This window comes from Argiope bruennichi, chromosome 10 (assembly GCF_947563725.1).
Source record: "Argiope bruennichi chromosome 10, qqArgBrue1.1, whole genome shotgun sequence".
NCBI lineage: Eukaryota > Metazoa > Arthropoda > Arachnida > Araneae > Araneidae > Argiope > Argiope bruennichi.
This window is the reverse complement of record NC_079160.1, coordinates 80480511-80497342: the sequence shown is the minus strand read 5'-3', so window position 1 is coordinate 80497342 and position 16832 is coordinate 80480511. Positions and strand designations below refer to the sequence as shown.

At 40.8% G+C, this 16832-nt stretch overlaps 42 non-coding genes across 42 annotated transcripts; all 42 read left to right on the top strand.

The window, feature by feature from the left end:
• The first annotated feature begins 232 nt into the window (after nucleotides 1-232).
• Nucleotides 233-305, top strand: Trnar-ucg (transfer RNA arginine (anticodon UCG)). The gene has a single exon. It is a non-coding gene; the product is annotated as a tRNA-Arg (tRNA).
• A 302-nt stretch (nucleotides 306-607) lies between these two features.
• Trnar-ucg (transfer RNA arginine (anticodon UCG)) lies at nucleotides 608-680 on the top strand. The gene has a single exon. It is a non-coding gene; the product is annotated as a tRNA-Arg (tRNA).
• A 302-nt stretch (nucleotides 681-982) lies between these two features.
• Trnar-ucg (transfer RNA arginine (anticodon UCG)) lies at nucleotides 983-1055 on the top strand. The gene has a single exon. It is a non-coding gene; the product is annotated as a tRNA-Arg (tRNA).
• A 302-nt stretch (nucleotides 1056-1357) lies between these two features.
• On the top strand, nucleotides 1358-1430 carry Trnar-ucg (transfer RNA arginine (anticodon UCG)). The gene has a single exon. It is a non-coding gene; the product is annotated as a tRNA-Arg (tRNA).
• A 302-nt stretch (nucleotides 1431-1732) lies between these two features.
• On the top strand, nucleotides 1733-1805 carry Trnar-ucg (transfer RNA arginine (anticodon UCG)). The gene has a single exon. It is a non-coding gene; the product is annotated as a tRNA-Arg (tRNA).
• Nucleotides 1806-2107: 302 nt separating this feature from the next.
• On the top strand, nucleotides 2108-2180 carry Trnar-ucg (transfer RNA arginine (anticodon UCG)). Its single transcript has one exon. It is a non-coding gene; the product is annotated as a tRNA-Arg (tRNA).
• Nucleotides 2181-2482: 302 nt separating this feature from the next.
• Nucleotides 2483-2555, top strand: Trnar-ucg (transfer RNA arginine (anticodon UCG)). The gene has a single exon. It is a non-coding gene; the product is annotated as a tRNA-Arg (tRNA).
• A 302-nt stretch (nucleotides 2556-2857) lies between these two features.
• On the top strand, nucleotides 2858-2930 carry Trnar-ucg (transfer RNA arginine (anticodon UCG)). The gene has a single exon. It is a non-coding gene; the product is annotated as a tRNA-Arg (tRNA).
• Nucleotides 2931-3232: 302 nt separating this feature from the next.
• On the top strand, nucleotides 3233-3305 carry Trnar-ucg (transfer RNA arginine (anticodon UCG)). Its single transcript has one exon. It is a non-coding gene; the product is annotated as a tRNA-Arg (tRNA).
• A 302-nt stretch (nucleotides 3306-3607) lies between these two features.
• On the top strand, nucleotides 3608-3680 carry Trnar-ucg (transfer RNA arginine (anticodon UCG)). Its single transcript has one exon. It is a non-coding gene; the product is annotated as a tRNA-Arg (tRNA).
• Nucleotides 3681-4168: 488 nt separating this feature from the next.
• On the top strand, nucleotides 4169-4241 carry Trnar-ucg (transfer RNA arginine (anticodon UCG)). Its single transcript has one exon. It is a non-coding gene; the product is annotated as a tRNA-Arg (tRNA).
• Nucleotides 4242-4543: 302 nt separating this feature from the next.
• Nucleotides 4544-4616, top strand: Trnar-ucg (transfer RNA arginine (anticodon UCG)). Its single transcript has one exon. It is a non-coding gene; the product is annotated as a tRNA-Arg (tRNA).
• Nucleotides 4617-4918: 302 nt separating this feature from the next.
• On the top strand, nucleotides 4919-4991 carry Trnar-ucg (transfer RNA arginine (anticodon UCG)). Its single transcript has one exon. It is a non-coding gene; the product is annotated as a tRNA-Arg (tRNA).
• Nucleotides 4992-5293: 302 nt separating this feature from the next.
• On the top strand, nucleotides 5294-5366 carry Trnar-ucg (transfer RNA arginine (anticodon UCG)). Its single transcript has one exon. It is a non-coding gene; the product is annotated as a tRNA-Arg (tRNA).
• Nucleotides 5367-5668: 302 nt separating this feature from the next.
• Nucleotides 5669-5741, top strand: Trnar-ucg (transfer RNA arginine (anticodon UCG)). The gene has a single exon. It is a non-coding gene; the product is annotated as a tRNA-Arg (tRNA).
• A 302-nt stretch (nucleotides 5742-6043) lies between these two features.
• On the top strand, nucleotides 6044-6116 carry Trnar-ucg (transfer RNA arginine (anticodon UCG)). Its single transcript has one exon. It is a non-coding gene; the product is annotated as a tRNA-Arg (tRNA).
• A 302-nt stretch (nucleotides 6117-6418) lies between these two features.
• Nucleotides 6419-6491, top strand: Trnar-ucg (transfer RNA arginine (anticodon UCG)). Its single transcript has one exon. It is a non-coding gene; the product is annotated as a tRNA-Arg (tRNA).
• A 302-nt stretch (nucleotides 6492-6793) lies between these two features.
• Nucleotides 6794-6866, top strand: Trnar-ucg (transfer RNA arginine (anticodon UCG)). The gene has a single exon. It is a non-coding gene; the product is annotated as a tRNA-Arg (tRNA).
• A 302-nt stretch (nucleotides 6867-7168) lies between these two features.
• Trnar-ucg (transfer RNA arginine (anticodon UCG)) lies at nucleotides 7169-7241 on the top strand. Its single transcript has one exon. It is a non-coding gene; the product is annotated as a tRNA-Arg (tRNA).
• A 302-nt stretch (nucleotides 7242-7543) lies between these two features.
• On the top strand, nucleotides 7544-7616 carry Trnar-ucg (transfer RNA arginine (anticodon UCG)). Its single transcript has one exon. It is a non-coding gene; the product is annotated as a tRNA-Arg (tRNA).
• Nucleotides 7617-7918: 302 nt separating this feature from the next.
• On the top strand, nucleotides 7919-7991 carry Trnar-ucg (transfer RNA arginine (anticodon UCG)). The gene has a single exon. It is a non-coding gene; the product is annotated as a tRNA-Arg (tRNA).
• A 302-nt stretch (nucleotides 7992-8293) lies between these two features.
• Nucleotides 8294-8366, top strand: Trnar-ucg (transfer RNA arginine (anticodon UCG)). Its single transcript has one exon. It is a non-coding gene; the product is annotated as a tRNA-Arg (tRNA).
• A 302-nt stretch (nucleotides 8367-8668) lies between these two features.
• Nucleotides 8669-8741, top strand: Trnar-ucg (transfer RNA arginine (anticodon UCG)). Its single transcript has one exon. It is a non-coding gene; the product is annotated as a tRNA-Arg (tRNA).
• A 302-nt stretch (nucleotides 8742-9043) lies between these two features.
• On the top strand, nucleotides 9044-9116 carry Trnar-ucg (transfer RNA arginine (anticodon UCG)). The gene has a single exon. It is a non-coding gene; the product is annotated as a tRNA-Arg (tRNA).
• Nucleotides 9117-9418: 302 nt separating this feature from the next.
• Trnar-ucg (transfer RNA arginine (anticodon UCG)) lies at nucleotides 9419-9491 on the top strand. Its single transcript has one exon. It is a non-coding gene; the product is annotated as a tRNA-Arg (tRNA).
• Nucleotides 9492-10543: 1052 nt separating this feature from the next.
• Trnar-ucg (transfer RNA arginine (anticodon UCG)) lies at nucleotides 10544-10616 on the top strand. Its single transcript has one exon. It is a non-coding gene; the product is annotated as a tRNA-Arg (tRNA).
• A 302-nt stretch (nucleotides 10617-10918) lies between these two features.
• On the top strand, nucleotides 10919-10991 carry Trnar-ucg (transfer RNA arginine (anticodon UCG)). The gene has a single exon. It is a non-coding gene; the product is annotated as a tRNA-Arg (tRNA).
• A 302-nt stretch (nucleotides 10992-11293) lies between these two features.
• Trnar-ucg (transfer RNA arginine (anticodon UCG)) lies at nucleotides 11294-11366 on the top strand. The gene has a single exon. It is a non-coding gene; the product is annotated as a tRNA-Arg (tRNA).
• Nucleotides 11367-11668: 302 nt separating this feature from the next.
• On the top strand, nucleotides 11669-11741 carry Trnar-ucg (transfer RNA arginine (anticodon UCG)). The gene has a single exon. It is a non-coding gene; the product is annotated as a tRNA-Arg (tRNA).
• A 302-nt stretch (nucleotides 11742-12043) lies between these two features.
• Trnar-ucg (transfer RNA arginine (anticodon UCG)) lies at nucleotides 12044-12116 on the top strand. Its single transcript has one exon. It is a non-coding gene; the product is annotated as a tRNA-Arg (tRNA).
• A 302-nt stretch (nucleotides 12117-12418) lies between these two features.
• Trnar-ucg (transfer RNA arginine (anticodon UCG)) lies at nucleotides 12419-12491 on the top strand. Its single transcript has one exon. It is a non-coding gene; the product is annotated as a tRNA-Arg (tRNA).
• A 302-nt stretch (nucleotides 12492-12793) lies between these two features.
• On the top strand, nucleotides 12794-12866 carry Trnar-ucg (transfer RNA arginine (anticodon UCG)). Its single transcript has one exon. It is a non-coding gene; the product is annotated as a tRNA-Arg (tRNA).
• A 303-nt stretch (nucleotides 12867-13169) lies between these two features.
• Trnar-ucg (transfer RNA arginine (anticodon UCG)) lies at nucleotides 13170-13242 on the top strand. The gene has a single exon. It is a non-coding gene; the product is annotated as a tRNA-Arg (tRNA).
• A 303-nt stretch (nucleotides 13243-13545) lies between these two features.
• On the top strand, nucleotides 13546-13618 carry Trnar-ucg (transfer RNA arginine (anticodon UCG)). Its single transcript has one exon. It is a non-coding gene; the product is annotated as a tRNA-Arg (tRNA).
• Nucleotides 13619-13920: 302 nt separating this feature from the next.
• Nucleotides 13921-13993, top strand: Trnar-ucg (transfer RNA arginine (anticodon UCG)). The gene has a single exon. It is a non-coding gene; the product is annotated as a tRNA-Arg (tRNA).
• A 302-nt stretch (nucleotides 13994-14295) lies between these two features.
• On the top strand, nucleotides 14296-14368 carry Trnar-ucg (transfer RNA arginine (anticodon UCG)). Its single transcript has one exon. It is a non-coding gene; the product is annotated as a tRNA-Arg (tRNA).
• Nucleotides 14369-14670: 302 nt separating this feature from the next.
• Nucleotides 14671-14743, top strand: Trnar-ucg (transfer RNA arginine (anticodon UCG)). Its single transcript has one exon. It is a non-coding gene; the product is annotated as a tRNA-Arg (tRNA).
• A 302-nt stretch (nucleotides 14744-15045) lies between these two features.
• On the top strand, nucleotides 15046-15118 carry Trnar-ucg (transfer RNA arginine (anticodon UCG)). Its single transcript has one exon. It is a non-coding gene; the product is annotated as a tRNA-Arg (tRNA).
• Nucleotides 15119-15421: 303 nt separating this feature from the next.
• On the top strand, nucleotides 15422-15494 carry Trnar-ucg (transfer RNA arginine (anticodon UCG)). The gene has a single exon. It is a non-coding gene; the product is annotated as a tRNA-Arg (tRNA).
• A 303-nt stretch (nucleotides 15495-15797) lies between these two features.
• On the top strand, nucleotides 15798-15870 carry Trnar-ucg (transfer RNA arginine (anticodon UCG)). Its single transcript has one exon. It is a non-coding gene; the product is annotated as a tRNA-Arg (tRNA).
• A 302-nt stretch (nucleotides 15871-16172) lies between these two features.
• Nucleotides 16173-16245, top strand: Trnar-ucg (transfer RNA arginine (anticodon UCG)). Its single transcript has one exon. It is a non-coding gene; the product is annotated as a tRNA-Arg (tRNA).
• Nucleotides 16246-16547: 302 nt separating this feature from the next.
• Trnar-ucg (transfer RNA arginine (anticodon UCG)) lies at nucleotides 16548-16620 on the top strand. The gene has a single exon. It is a non-coding gene; the product is annotated as a tRNA-Arg (tRNA).
• The last annotated feature ends 212 nt before the right edge of the window (nucleotides 16621-16832 follow it).

Below are 16832 nucleotides of genomic sequence, written 5' to 3'. Positions count from 1 at the left end.
TTAATAGTCAGTCACGCTAAAGAACGAAAGGGGTATTTTGAAAACCGACCGTGTGGCTTAATGGATAAAACGTCCGACTTCGAATCAGAAAATTGTAGGTTCGAATCCTGTCACAGACGTGGTATCCGTTTTGACGAATATTCTGAAGACATTATCAAGATGTTTGCTTCACTTTTGGGCAATATGTTTGAAAAATATTCGCTGAAAAAGGGTTTGAATTACGTGATTTAACGTCCACGTGGCCTAACGGATAAGGCGTCTGACTTCGAATCAGAAGATTGCAGGTTCGAATCCTGCCGTGGACTGGAAATTTCCTCCTGCTTTCGTAACAAAATCCTTCGAGCACCAAAACGAATTTTGACCGCATTTTATGTTTTAATAGTCAGTCACGCTAAAGAACGAAAGGGGTATTTTGAAAACCGACCGTGTGGCTTAATGGATAAAACGTCCGACTTCGAATCAGAAAATTGTAGGTTCGAATCCTGTCGCAGACGTGGTATCCGTTTTGACCAATATTCTGAAGACATCATCAAGATGTTTGCTTCACTTTTGTACAATATGTTTGAAAAATATTCGCTGAAAAAGGGTTTGAATTACGTGATTTAACGTCCACGTGGCCTAACGGATAAGGCGTCTGACTTCGAATCTGAAGATTGCAGGTTCGAATCCTGCCGTGGACTGGAAATTTCCTCCTGCTTTCGTAACAAAATCCTTCGAGCACCAAAACGAATTTTGACCGCATTTTATGTTTTAATAGTCAGTCACGCTAAAGAACGAAAGGGGTATTTTGAAAACCGACCGTGTGGCTTAATGGATAAAACGTCCGACTTCGAATCAGAAAATTGTAGGTTCGAATCCTGTCACAGACGTGGTATCCGTTTTGACCAATATTCTGAAGATATCATCAAGATGTTTGCTTCACTTTTGTACAATATGTTTGAAAAATATTCGCTGAAAAAGGGTTTGAATTACGTGATTTAACGTCCACGTGGCCTAACGGATAAGGCGTCTGACTTCGAATCAGAAGATTGCAGGTTCGAATCCTGCCGTGGACTGGAAATTTCCTCCTGCTTTCGTAACGAAATCCTTCGAGCACCAAAACGAATTTTGACCGCATTTTATGTTTTAATAGTCAGTCACGCTAAAGAACGAAAGGGGTATTTTGAAAACCGTCCGTGTGGCTTAATGGATAAAACGTCTGACTTCGAATCAGAAAATTGTAGGTTCGAATCCTGTCACAGACGTGGTATCCGTTTTGACCAATATTCTGAAGACATCATCAAGATGTTTGCTTCACTTTTGGGCAATATGTTTGAAAAATATTCGCTGAAAAAGGGTTTGAATTACGTGATTTAACGTCCACGTGGCCTAACGGATAAGGCGTCTGACATCGAATCTGAAGATTGCAGGTTCGAATCCTGCCGTGGACTGGAAATTTCCTCCTGCTTTCGTAACAAAATCCTTCGAGCACCAAAACGAATTTTGAACGCATTTTATGTTTTAATAGTCAGTCACGCTAAAGAACGAAAGGGGTATTTTGAAAACCGACCGTGTGGCTTAATGGATAAAACGTCCGACTTCGAATCAGAAAATTGTAGGTTCGAATCCTGTCGCAGACGTGGTATCCGTTTTGACCAATATTCTGAAGACATCATCAAGATGTTTGCTTCACTTTTGTACTATATGTTTGAAAAATATTCGCTGAAAAAGGGTTTGAATTACGTGATTTAACGTCCACGTGGCCTAACGGATAAGGCGTCTGACTTCGAATCTGAAGATTGCAGGTTCGAATCCTGCCGTGGACTGGAAATTTCCTCCTGCTTTCGTAACAAAATCCTTCGAGCACCAAAACGAATTTTGACCGCATTTTATGTTTTAATAGTCAGTCACGCTAAAGAACGAAAGGGGTATTTTGAAAACCGACCGTGTGGCTTAATGGATAAAACGTCCGACTTCGAATCAGAAAATTGTAGGTTCGAATCCTGTCACAGACGTGGTATCCGTTTTGACCAATATTCTGAAGATATCATCAAGATGTTTGCTTCACTTTTGTACAATATGTTTGAAAAATATTCGCTGAAAAAGGGTTTGAATTACGTGATTTAACGTCCACGTGGCCTAACGGATAAGGCGTCTGACTTCGAATCAGAAGATTGCAGGTTCGAATCCTGCCGTGGACTGGAAATTTCCTCCTGCATTCGTAACGAAATCCTTCGAGGACCAAAACGAATTTTGACCGCCTTTTATGTTTTAATAGTCAGTCACGCTAAAGAACGAAAGGGGTATTTTGAAAACCGACCGTGTGGCTTAATGGATAAAACGTCCGACTTCGAATCAGAATATTGTAGGTTCGAATCCTGTCACAGACGTGGTATCCGTTTTGACCAATATTCTGAAGACATCATCAAGATGTTTGCTTCACTTTTGGGCAATATGTTTGAAAAATATTCGCTGAAAAAGGGTTTGAATTACGTGGTTTAACGTCCACGTGGCCTAACGGATAAGGCGTCTGACTTCGAATCAGAAGATTGCAGGTTCGAATCCTGCCGTGGACTGGAAATTTCCTCCTGCTTTCGTAACGAAATCCTTCGAGCACCAAAACGAAATTTGACCGCATTTTATGTTTTAATAGTCAGTCACGCTAAAGAACGAAAGGGGTATTTTGAAAACCGACCGTGTGGCTTAATGGATAAAACGTCCGACTTCGAATCAGAAAATTGTAGGTTCGAATCCTGTCACAGACGTGGTATCCGTTTTGACGAATATTCTGAAGACATTATCAAGATGTTTGCTTCACTTTTGGGCAATATGTTTGAAAAATATTCGCTGAAAAAGGGTTTGAATTACGTGATTTAACGTCCACGTGGCCTAACGGATAAGACGTCTGACTTCGAATCAGAAGATTGCAGGTTCGAATCCTGCCGTGGACTGGAAATTTCCTCCTGCTTTCGTAACGAAATCCTTCGAGCACCAAAACGAATTTTGACCGCCTTTTATGTTTTAATAGTCAGTCACGCTAAAGAACGAAAGGGGTATTTTGAAAACCGACCGTGTGGCTTAATGGATAAAACGTCAAACTTCGAATCAGAATATTGTAGGTTCGAATCCTGTCACAGACGTGGTATCCGTTTTGACCAATATTCTGAAGACATCATCAAGATGTTTGCTTCACTTTTGGGCAATATGTTTGAAAAATATTCGCTGAAAAAGGGTTTGAATTACGTGGTTTAACGTCCACGTGGCCTAACGGATAAGGCGTCTGACTTCGAATCAGAAGATTGCAGGTTCGAATCCTGCCGTGGACTGGAAATTTCCTCCTGCTTTCGTAACGAAATCCTTCGAGCACCAAAACGAAATTTGACCGCATTTTATGTTTTAATAGTCAGTCACGCTAAAGAACGAAAGGGGTATTTTGAAAACCGACCGTGTGGCTTAATGGATAAAACGTCCGACTTCGAATCAGAAAATTGTAGGTTCGAATCCTGTCACAGACGTGGTATCCGTTTTGACGAATATTCTGAAGACATTATCAAGATGTTTGCTTCACTTTTGGGCAATATGTTTGAAAAATATTCGCTGAAAAAGGGTTTGAATTACGTGATTTAACGTCCACGTGGCCTAACGGATAAGACGTCTGACTTCGAATCAGAAGATTGCAGGTTCGAATCCTGCCGTGGACTGGAAATTTCCTCCTGCTTTCGTAACGAAATCCTTCGAGCACCAAAACGAAATTTGACCGCATTTTATGTTTTAATAGTCAGTCACGCTAAAGAACGAAAGGGGTAGTTTGAAAACCGACCGTGTGGCTTAATGGATAAAACGTCCGACTTCGAATCAGAAAATTGTAGGTTCGAATCCTGTCACAGACGTGGTATCCGTTTTGACGAATATTCTGAAGACATTATCAAGATGTTTGCTTCACTTTTGGGCAATATGTTTGAAAAATATTCGCTGAAAAAGGGTTTGAATTACGTGATTTAACGTCCACGTGGCCTAACGGATAAGACGTCCGACTTCGAATCAGAAAATTGTAGGTTCGAATCCTGTCGCAGACGTGGTATCCGTTTTGACCAATATTCTGAAGACATCATCAAGATGTTTGCTTCACTTTTGTACTATATGTTTGAAAAATATTCGCTGAAAAAGGGTTTGAATTACGTGATTTAACGTCCACGTGGCCTAACGGATAAGGCGTCTGACTTCGAATCTGAAGATTGCAGGTTCGAATCCTGCCGTGGACTGGAAATTTCCTCCTGCTTTCGTAACAAAATCCTTCGAGCACCAAAACGAATTTTGACCGCATTTTATGTTTTAATAGTCAGTCACGCTAAAGAACGAAAGGGGTATTTTGAAAACCGACCGTGTGGCTTAATGGATAAAACGTCCGACTTCGAATCAGAAAATTGTAGGTTCGAATCCTGTCACAGACGTGGTATCCGTTTTGACCAATATTCTGAAGATATCATCAAGATGTTTGCTTCACTTTTGGGCAATATGTTTGAAAAATATTCGCTGAAAAAGGGTTTGAATTACGTGATTTAACGTCCACGTGGCCTAACGGATAAGACGTCTGACTTCGAATCAGAAGATTGCAGGTTCGAATCCTGCCGTGGACTGGAAATTTACTCCTGCTTTCGTAACGAAATCCTTCGAGCACCAAAACGAATTTTGACCGCATTTTATGTTTTAATAGTCAGTCACGCTAAAGAACGAAAGGGGTATTTTGAAAGCCGTCCGTGTGGCTTAATGGATAAAACGTCTGACTTCGAATCAGAAAATTGTAGGTTCGAATCCTGTCACAGACGTGGTATCCGTTTTGACCAATATTCTGAAGACATCATCAAGATGTTTGCTTCACTTTTGGGCAATATGTTTGAAAAATATTCGCTGAAAAAGGGTTTGAATTACGTGATTTAACGTCCACGTGGCCTAACGGATAAGACGTCTGACTTCGAATCAGAAGATTGCAGGTTCGAATCCTGCCGTGGACTGGAAATTTCCTCCTGCTTTCGTAACGAAATCCTTCGAGCACCAAAACGAAATTTGACCGCATTTTATGTTTTAATAGTCAGTCACGCTAAAGAACGAAAGGGGTATTTTGAAAACCGACCGTGTGGCTTAATGGATAAAACGTCCGACTTCGAATCAGAAAATTGTAGGTTCGAATCCTGTCACAGACGTGGTATCCGTTTTGACGAATATTCTGAAGACATTATCAAGATGTTTGCTTCACTTTTGGGCAATATGTTTGAAAAATATTCGCTGAAAAAGGGTTTGAATTACGTGATTTAACGTCCACGTGGCCTAACGGATAAGGCGTCTGACTTCGAATCAGAAGATTGCAGGTTCGAATCCTGCCGTGGACTGGAAATTTCCTCCTGCTTTCGTAACAAAATCCTTCGAGCACCAAAACGAATTTTGACCGCATTTTATGTTTTAATAGTCAGTCACGCTAAAGAACGAAAGGGGTATTTTGAAAACCGACCGTGTGGCTTAATGGATAAAACGTCCGACTTCGAATCAGAAAATTGTAGGTTCGAATCCTGTCGCAGACGTGGTATCCGTTTTGACCAATATTCTGAAGACATCATCAAGATGTTTGCTTCACTTTTGTACAATATGTTTGAAAAATATTCGCTGAAAAAGGGTTTGAATTACGTGATTTAACGTCCACGTGGCCTAACGGATAAGGCGTCTGACTTCGAATCTGAAGATTGCAGGTTCGAATCCTGCCGTGGACTGGAAATTTCCTCCTGCTTTCGTAACAAAATCCTTCGAGCACCAAAACGAATTTTGACCGCATTTTATGTTTTAATAGTCAGTCACGCTAAAGAACGAAAGGGGTATTTTGAAAACCGACCGTGTGGCTTAATGGATAAAACGTCCGACTTCGAATCAGAAAATTGTAGGTTCGAATCCTGTCACAGACGTGGTATCCGTTTTGACCAATATTCTGAAGATATCATCAAGATGTTTGCTTCACTTTTGTACAATATGTTTGAAAAATATTCGCTGAAAAAGGGTTTGAATTACGTGATTTAACGTCCACGTGGCCTAACGGATAAGGCGTCTGACTTCGAATCAGAAGATTGCAGGTTCGAATCCTGCCGTGGACTGGAAATTTCCTCCTGCATTCGTAACGAAATCCTTCGAGGACCAAAACGAATTTTGACCGCCTTTTATGTTTTAATAGTCAGTCACGCTAAAGAACGAAAGGGGTATTTTGAAAACCGACCGTGTGGCTTAATGGATAAAACGTCCGACTTCGAATCAGAATATTGTAGGTTCGAATCCTGTCACAGACGTGGTATCCGTTTTGACCAATATTCTGAAGACATCATCAAGATGTTTGCTTCACTTTTGGGCAATATGTTTGAAAAATATTCGCTGAAAAAGGGTTTGAATTACGTGGTTTAACGTCCACGTGGCCTAACGGATAAGGCGTCTGACTTCGAATCAGAAGATTGCAGGTTCGAATCCTGCCGTGGACTGGAAATTTCCTCCTGCTTTCGTAACGAAATCCTTCGAGCACCAAAACGAATTTTGACCGCATTTTATGTTTTAATAGTCAGTCACGCTAAAGAACGAAAGGGGTATTTTGAAAACCGTCCGTGTGGCTTAATGGATAAAACGTCTGACTTCGAATCAGAAAATTGTAGGTTCGAATCCTGTCACAGACGTGGTATCCGTTTTGACCAATATTCTGAAGACATCATCAAGATGTTTGCTTCACTTTTGGGCAATATGTTTGAAAAATATTCGCTGAAAAAGGGTTTGAATTACGTGATTTAACGTCCACGTGGCCTAACGGATAAGACGTCTGACTTCGAATCAGAAGATTGCAGGTTCGAATCCTGCCGTGGACTGGAAATTTCCTCCTGCTTTCGTAACGAAATCCTTCGAGCACCAAAACGAAATTTGACCGCATTTTATGTTTTAATAGTCAGTCACGCTAAAGAACGAAAGGGGTATTTTGAAAACCGACCGTGTGGCTTAATGGATAAAACGTCCGACTTCGAATCAGAAAATTGTAGGTTCGAATCCTGTCACAGACGTGGTATCCGTTTTGACGAATATTCTGAAGACATTATCAAGATGTTTGCTTCACTTTTGGGCAATATGTTTGAAAAATATTCGCTGAAAAAGGGTTTGAATTACGTGATTTAACGTCCACGTGGCCTAACGGATAAGGCGTCTGACTTCGAATCAGAAGATTGCAGGTTCGAATCCTGCCGTGGACTGGAAATTTCCTCCTGCTTTCGTAACAAAATCCTTCGAGCACCAAAACGAATTTTGACCGCATTTTATGTTTTAATAGTCAGTCACGCTAAAGAACGAAAGGGGTATTTTGAAAACCGACCGTGTGGCTTAATGGATAAAACGTCCGACTTCGAATCAGAAAATTGTAGGTTCGAATCCTGTCGCAGACGTGGTATCCGTTTTGACCAATATTCTGAAGACATCATCAAGATGTTTGCTTCACTTTTGTACAATATGTTTGAAAAATATTCGCTGAAAAAGGGTTTGAATTACGTGATTTAACGTCCACGTGGCCTAACGGATAAGGCGTCTGACTTCGAATCTGAAGATTGCAGGTTCGAATCCTGCCGTGGACTGGAAATTTCCTCCTGCTTTCGTAACAAAATCCTTCGAGCACCAAAACGAATTTTGACCGCATTTTATGTTTTAATAGTCAGTCACGCTAAAGAACGAAAGGGGTATTTTGAAAACCGACCGTGTGGCTTAATGGATAAAACGTCCGACTTCGAATCAGAAAATTGTAGGTTCGAATCCTGTCACAGACGTGGTATCCGTTTTGACCAATATTCTGAAGATATCATCAAGATGTTTGCTTCACTTTTGTACAATATGTTTGAAAAATATTCGCTGAAAAAGGGTTTGAATTACGTGATTTAACGTCCACGTGGCCTAACGGATAAGGCGTCTGACTTCGAATCAGAAGATTGCAGGTTCGAATCCTGCCGTGGACTGGAAATTTCCTCCTGCATTCGTAACGAAATCCTTCGAGGACCAAAACGAATTTTGACCGCCTTTTATGTTTTAATAGTCAGTCACGCTAAAGAACGAAAGGGGTATTTTGAAAACCGACCGTGTGGCTTAATGGATAAAACGTCCGACTTCGAATCAGAATATTGTAGGTTCGAATCCTGTCACAGACGTGGTATCCGTTTTGACCAATATTCTGAAGACATCATCAAGATGTTTGCTTCACTTTTGGGCAATATGTTTGAAAAATATTCGCTGAAAAAGGGTTTGAATTACGTGGTTTAACGTCCACGTGGCCTAACGGATAAGACGTCTGACTTCGAATCAGAAGATTGCAGGTTCGAATCCTGCCGTGGACTGGAAATTTCCTCCTGCTTTCTTAACGAAATCCTTCGAGCACCAAAACGAATTTTGATCGCATTTTATGTTTTAATAGTCAGTCACGCTAAAGAACGAAAGGGGTATTTTGAAAACCGTCCGTGTGGCTTAATGGATATAACGTCTCACTTCGAATCAGAAAATTGTAGGTTCGAATCCTGTCACAGACGTGGTATCCGTTTTGACCAATATTCTGAAGATATCATCAAGATGTTTGCTTCACTTTTGGGCAATATGTTTAAAAAATATTCGCTGAAAAAGGGTTTGAATTACGTGATTTAACGTCCACGTGGCCTAACGGATAAGGCGTCTGACTTCGAATCAGAAGATTGCAGGTTCGAATCCTGCCGTGGACTAGAAATTTCCTCCTGCTTTCGTAACGAAATCCTTCGAGCACCAAAACGAATTTTGACCGCATTTTATGTTTTAATAGTCAGTCACGCTAAAGAACGAAAGGGGTATTTTGAAAACCGTCCGTGTGGCTTAATGGATATAACGTCTCACTTCGAATCAGAAAATTGTAGGTTCGAATCCTGTCACAGACGTGGTATCCGTTTTGACCAATATTCTGAAGATATCATCAAGATGTTTGCTTCACTTTTGGGCAATATGTTTGAAACATATTCGCTGAAAAAGGGTTTGAATTATATGATTTAACGTCCACGTGGCCTAACGGATAAGGCGTCTGACTTCGAATCAGAAGATTGCAGGTTCGAATCCTGCCGTGGACTGGAAATATCCTCCTGCTTTCTTAACGAAATCCTTCGAGCACCAAAACGAATTTTGATCGCATTTTATGTTTTAATAGTCAGTCACGCTAAAGAACTAAAGGGGTATTTTGAAAACCGTCCGTGTGGCTTAATGGATAAAACGTCCGACTTGGAATCAGAAAATTGTAGGTTCGAATCCTGTCACAGACGTGGTATCCGTTTTGACCAATATTCTGAAGACCTCATCAAGATGTTTGCTTCACTTTTGGGCAATATGTTTGAAAAATATTCGCTGAAAAAGGGTTTGAATTACGTGATTTAACGTCCACGTGGCCTAACGGATAAGGCGTCTGACTTCGAATCAGAAGATTGCAGGTTCGAATCCTGCCGTGGACTGGAAATTTCCTCCTGCTTTCGTAACGAAATCCTTCGAGCACCAAAACGAATTTTGACCGCATTTTATGTTTTAATAGTCAGTCACGCTAAAGAACGAAAGGGGTATTTTGAAAACCGTCCGTGTGGCTTAATGGATAAAACGTCTGACTTCGAATAAGAAAATTGTAGGTTCGAATCCTGTCACAGACGTGGTATCCGTTTTGACCAATATTCTGAAGACCTTATCAAGATGTTTGCTTCACTTTTGGGCAATATGTTTGAAAAATATTCGCGGAAAAAGGGTTTGAATTACGTGATTTAACGTCCACGTGGCCTAACGGATAAGGCGTCCTGCTTCGAATCAGAAGATTGCAGGTTCGAATCCTGCCGTGGACTGGAAATTTCCTCCTGCTTTCGTAACGAAATCCTTCGAGCACAAAAACGAATTTTGACCGCATTTTATGTTTTAATAGTCAGTCACGCTAAAGAACTAAAGGGGTATTTTGAAAACCGTCCGTGTGGCTTAATGGATAAAACGTCCGACTTGGAATCAGAAAATTGTAGGTTCGAATCCTGTCACAGACGTGGTATCCGTTTTGACCAATATTCTGAAGACATCATCAAGATGTTTGCTTCACTTTTGGGCAATATGTTTGAAAAATATTCGCTGAAAAAGGGTTTGAATTACGTGATTAAACGTCCACGTGGCCTAACGGATAAGGCGTCTGACTTCGAATCAAAAGATTGCATGTTCGAATCCTGCCGCGGACTGGAAATTTCCTCCTGCTCTCGTAACGAAATCATTCGAGCACCAAAACGAATTTTGACCGCATTTTATGTTTTAATAGTCAGTCACGCTAAAGAACGAAAGGGGTATTTTGAAAACCGTCCGTGTGGCTTAATGGATAAAACGTCTGACTTCGAATCAGAAAATTGTAGGTTCGAATCCTGTCACAGACGTGGTATCCGGTTTGACCAATATTCTGAAGACATCATCAAGATGTTTGCTTCACTTTTGGGCAATATGTTTGAAAAATATTCGCTGAAAAAGGGTTTGAATTACGTGATTAAACGTCCACGTGGCCTAACGGATAAGGCGTCTGACTTCGAATCAAAAGATTGCATGTTCGAATCCTGCCGTGGACTGGAAATTTCCTCCTGCTCTCGTAACGAAATCATTCGAGCACCAAAACGAATTTTGACCGCATTTTATGTTTTAATAGTCAGTCACGCTAAAGAACGAAAGGAATATTTTGAAAACCGTCCGTGTGGCTTAATGGATAAAATGTCTGACTTCGAATCAGAAAATTGTAGGTTCGAATCCTGTCACAGACGTGGTATCCGTTTTGACCAATATTCTGAAGATATCATCAAGATGTTTGCTTCACTTTTGGGCAATATGTTTGAAAAATATTCGCTGAAAAAGGGTTTGAATTACGTGATTTAACGTCCACGTGGCCTAACGGATAAGGCGTCTGACTTCGAATCAAAAGATTGCAGGTTCGAATCCTGCCGTGGACTGGAAATTTCCTCCTGCTCTCGTAACGAAATCATTCGAGCACCAAAACGAATTTTGACCGCATTTTATGTTTTAATAGTCAGTCACGCTAAAGAACTAAAGGGGTATTTTGAAAACCGTCCGTGTGGCTTAATGGATAAAACGTCCGACTTGGAATCAGAAAATTGTAGGTTCGAATCCTGTCACAGACGTGGTATCCGTTTTGACCAATATTCTGAAGACATCATCAAGATGTTTGCTTCACTTTTGGGCAATATGTTTGAAAAATATTCGCTGAAAAAGGGTTTGAATTACGTGATTAAACGTCCACGTGGCCTAACGGATAAGGCGTCTGACTTCGAATCAAAAGATTGCATGTTCGAATCCTGCCGTGGACTGGAAATTTCCTCCTGCTCTCGTAACGAAATCATTCGAGCACCAAAACGAATTTTGACCGCATTTTATGTTTTAATAGTCAGTCACGTTAAAGAACGAAAGGGGTATTTTGAAAACCGTCCGTGTGGCTTAATGGATAAAACGTCTGACTTCGAATCAGAAAATTGTAGGTTCGAATCCTGTCACAGACGTGGTATCCGTTTTGACCAATATTCTGAAGACATCATCAAGATGTTTGCTTCACTTTTGGGCAATATGTTTGAAAAATATTCGCTGAAAAAGGGTTTGAATTACGTGATTTAACGTCCACGTGGCCTAACGGATAAGGCGTCTGACTTCGAATCAGAAGATTGCAGGTTCGAATCCTGCCGTGGACTGGAAATTTCCTCCTGCTTTCGTAACGAAATCCTTCGAGCACCAAAACAAATTTTGAACGCATTTTATGTTTTAATAGTCAGACACGCTAAAGAACGAAAGGGGTATTTTGAAAACCGTCCGGGTGGCTTATTGGATAAAACGTCTGACTTCGAATCAGAAATTTGTTGGTTCGAATCCTGTCACAGACGTGGTATCCGTTTTGACCAATATTCTGAAGACATCATCAAGAGGTTTGCTTCACTTTTGGGCAATATGTTTGAAAAATATTCGCTGAAAAAGGGTTTGAATTACGTGATTTAACGTCAACGTGGCCTAACGGATAAGGCGTCTGACTTCGAATCAGAAGATTGCAGGTTCGAATCCTGCCGTGGACTGGAAATTTCCTCCTGCTTTCGTAACGAAATCCTTCGAGCACCAAAACGAATTTTGACCGCTTTTTATGTTTTAATAGTCAGTCACGCTAAAGAACGAAAGGGGTATTTTGAAAACCGTCCGTGTGGCTTATTGGATAAAACGTCTGACTTCGAATCGGAAAATTGTAGGTTCGAATCCTGTCACAGACGTGGTATCCGTTTTGACCAATATTCTGAAGACATCATCAAGATGTTTGCTTCACTTTTGGGCAATATGTTTGAAAAATATTCGCTGAAAAAGGGTTTGAATTAGGTGATTTAACGTCCACGTGGCCTAACGGATAAGGCGTCTGACTTCGAATCAGAAGATTGCAGGTTCGAATCCTGCCGTGGACTGGAAATTTCCTCCTGCTTTCGTAACGAAATCCTTCGAGCACCAAAACGAATTTTGACCGCATTTTATGTTTTAATAGTCAGTCACGCTAAAGAACGAAAGGGGTATTTTGAAAACCGTCCGTGTGGCTTAATGGATAAAACGTCTGACTTCGAATCAGAAAATTGTAGGTTCGAATCCTGTCACAGACGTGCTTTCCGTTTTGACCAATATTCTGAAGACATCATCAAGATGTTTGCTTCACTTTTGGGCAATATGTTTGAAAAATATTCGCTGAAAAAGGGTTTGAATTAGGTGATTTAACGTCCACGTGGCCTAACGGATAAGGCGTCTGACTTCGAATCAGAAGATTGCAGGTTCGAATCCTGCCGTGGACTGGAAATTTCCTCCTGCTTTCGTAACGAAATCCTTCGAGCACCATAACGAATTTTTTACCGCTTTTTATATTTTAATAGTCAGCCACGCTAAAGAACGAAAGGGGTATTTTGAAAACCGTCCGTGTGGCTTAATGGATAAAACGTCTGACTTCGAGTCAGAAAATTGTAGGTTCGAATCCTGTCACAGACGTGGTATCCGTTTTGACCAATATTCTGAAGATATCATCAAGATGTTTGCTTCACTTTTGGGCAATATGATTGAAAAATATTCGCTGAAAAAGGGTTTGAATTACGTGATTTAACGTCCACGTGGCCTAACGGATAAGGCGTCTGACTTCGAATCAGAAGATTGCAGGTTCGAATCCTGCCGTGGACTGGAAATTTCCTCCTGCTTTCGTAACGAAATCCTTCGAGCACCAAAACGAATTTTTTACCGCTTTTTATGTTTTAATAGTCAGTCACGCTAAAGAACGAAAGGGGTATTTTGAAAACCGTCCGTGTGGCTTAATGGATAAAACGTCTGACTTCGAATCAGAAAATTGTAGGTTCGAATCCTGTCACAGACGTGGTATCCGTTTTGACCAATATTCAGAAGACATCATCAAGATGTCTGCTTCACTTTTGGGCAATATGTTTGAAAAATATTCGCTGAAAAAGTGTTTGAATTACGTGATTTAACGTCCACGTGGCCTAACGGATAAGGCGTCTGACTTCGAATCAGAAGATTGCAGGTTCGAATCCTGCCGTGGACTGGAAATTTCCTCCTGCTTTCGTAACGAAATCCTTCGAGCACCAAAACGAATTTTGACAGCATTTTATGTTTTAATAGTCAGTCACGCTTAAGAACGAAAGGGGTATTTTGAAAACCGTCCGTGTGGCTTAATGGATAAAACGTCTGACTTCGAATCAGAAAATTGTAGGTTCGAATCCTGTCACAGACGTGGTATCCGTTTTGACCAATATTCTGAAGACATCATCAAGATGTTTGCTTCACTTTTGGGCAATATGTTTGAAAAATATTCGCTGAAAAAGGGTTTGAATTAGGTGATTTAACGTCCACGTGGCCTAACGGATAAGGCGTCTGACTTCGAATCAGAAGATTGCAGGTTCGAATCCTGCCGTGGACTGGAAATTTCCTCCTGCTTTCGTAACGAAATCCTTCGAGCACCAAAACGAATTTTGACCGCATTTTATGTTTTAATAGTCAGTCACGCTAAAGAACGAAAGGGGTATTTTGAAAACCGTCCGTGTGGCTTAATGGATATAACGTCTGACTTCGAATCAGAAAATTGTAGGTTCGAATCCTGTCACAGACGTGGTATCCGTTTTGACCAATATTCTGAAGACATCATCAAGATGTTTGCTTCACTTTTGGGCAATATGTTTGAAAAATATTCGCTGAAAAAGGGTTTGAATTAGGTGATTTAACGTCCACGTGGCCTAACGGATAAGGCGTCTGACTTCGAATCAGAAGATTGCAGGTTCGAATCCTGCCGTGGACTGGAAATTTCCTCCTGCTTTCGTAACGAAATCCTTCGAGCACCAAAACGAATTTTGACCGCATTTTATGTTTTAATAGTCAGTCACGCTAAAGAACGAAAGGGGTATTTTGAAAACCGTCCGTGTGGCTTAATGGATATAACGTCTCACTTCGAATCAGAAAATTGTAGGTTCGAATCCTGTCACAGACGTGGTATCCGTTTTGACCAATATTCTGAAGACATCATCAAGATGTTTGCTTCACTTTTGGGCAATATGTTTGAAAAATATTCGCTGAAAAAGGGTTTGAATTAGGTGATTTAACGTCCACGTGGCCTAACGGATAAGGCGTCTGACTTCGAATCAGAAGATTGCAGGTTCGAATCCTGCCGTGGACTGGAAATTTCCTCCTGCTTTCGTAACGAAATCCTTCGAGCACCAAAACGAAATTTGACCGCATTTTATGTTTTAATAGTCAGTCACGCTAAAGAACGAAAGGGGTATTTAGAAAACCGTCCGTGTGGCTTAATGGATAAAACGTCTGACTTCGAATCAGAAAATTGTAGGTTCGAATCCTGTCACAGACGTGCTTTCCGTTTTGACCAATATTCTGAAGACATCATCAAGATGTTTGCTTCACTTTTGGGCAATATGTTTGAAAAATATTCGCTGAAAAAGGGTTTGAATTAGGTGATTTAACGTCCACGTGGCCTAACGGATAAGGCGTCTGACTTCGAATCAGAAGATTGCAGGTTCGAATCCTGCCGTGGACTGGAAATTTCCTCCTGCTTTCGTAACGAAATCCTTCGAGCACCATAACGAATTTTTTACCGCTTTTTATATTTTAATAGTCAGCCACGCTAAAGAACGAAAGGGGTATTTTGAAAACCGTCCGTGTGGCTTAATGGATAAAACGTCTGACTTCGAGTCAGAAAATTGTAGGTTCGAATCCTGTCACAGACGTGGTATCCGTTTTGACCAATATTCTGAAGATATCATCAAGATGTTTGCTTCACTTTTGGGCAATATGATTGAAAAATATTCGCTGAAAAAGGGTTTGAATTACGTGATTTAACGTCCACGTGGCCTAACGGATAAGGCGTCTGACTTCGAATCAGAAGATTGCAGGTTCGAATCCTGCCGTGGACTGGAAATTTCCTCCTGCTTTCGTAACGAAATCCTTCGAGCACCAAAACGAATTTTTTACCGCTTTTTATGTTTTAATAGTCAGTCACGCTAAAGAACGAAAGGGGTATTTTGAAAACCGTCCGTGTGGCTTAATGGATAAAACGTCTGACTTCGAATCAGAAAATTGTAGGTTCGAATCCTGTCACAGACGTGGTATCCGTTTTGACCAATATTCAGAAGACATCATCAAGATGTCTGCTTCACTTTTGGGCAATATGTTTGAAAAATATTCGCTGAAAAAGTGTTTGAATTACGTGATTTAACGTCCACGTGGCCTAACGGATAAGGCGTCTGACTTCGAATCAGAAGATTGCAGGTTCGAATCCTGCCGTGGACTGGAAATTTCCTCCTGCTTTCGTAACGAAATCCTTCGAGCACCAAAACGAATTTTGACAGCATTTTATGTTTTAATAGTCAGTCACGCTTAAGAACGAAAGGGGTATTTTGAAAACCGTCCGTGTGGCTTAATGGATAAAACGTCTGACTTCGAATCAGAAAATTGTAGGTTCGAATCCTGTCACAGACGTGGTATCCGTTTTGACCAATATTCTGAAGACATCATCAAGATGTTTGCTTCACTTTTGGGCAATATGTTTGAAAAATATTCGCTGAAAAAGGGTTTGAATTAGGTGATTTAACGTCCACGTGGCCTAACGGATAAGGCGTCTGACTTCGAATCAGAAGATTGCAGGTTCGAATCCTGCCGTGGACTGGAAATTTCCTCCTGCTTTCGTAACGAAATCCTTCGAGCACCAAAACGAATTTTGACCGCATTTTATGTTTTAATAGTCAGTCACGCTAAAGAACGAAAGGGGTATTTTGAAAACCGTCCGTGTGGCTTAATGGATATAACGTCTCACTTCGAATCAGAAAATTGTAGGTTCGAATCCTGTCACAGACGTGGTATCCGTTTTGACCAATATTCTGAAGACATCATCAAGATGTTTGCTTCAATTTTGGGCAATATGTTTGAAAAATATTCGCTGAAAAAGGGTTTGAATTACGTGATTTAACGTCCACGTGGCCTAACGGATAAGGCGTCTGACTTCGAATCAGAAGATTGCAGGTTCGACTCCTGCCGTGGACTGGAAATTTCCTCCTGCTTTCGTAACGAAATCATTCGAGCACCATAACGAATTTTGACCTCGTTTTATGTTTTAATAGTCAGTCACGCTAAAGAACGAAAGGGGTATTTTAAAAACCGTCCGTGTGGCTTAATGGATAAAACGTCTGTCTTCGAAACAGAAAATTGTAGGTTCGAATCCTGTCACAGACGTGGTATCCGTTTTGACCAATATT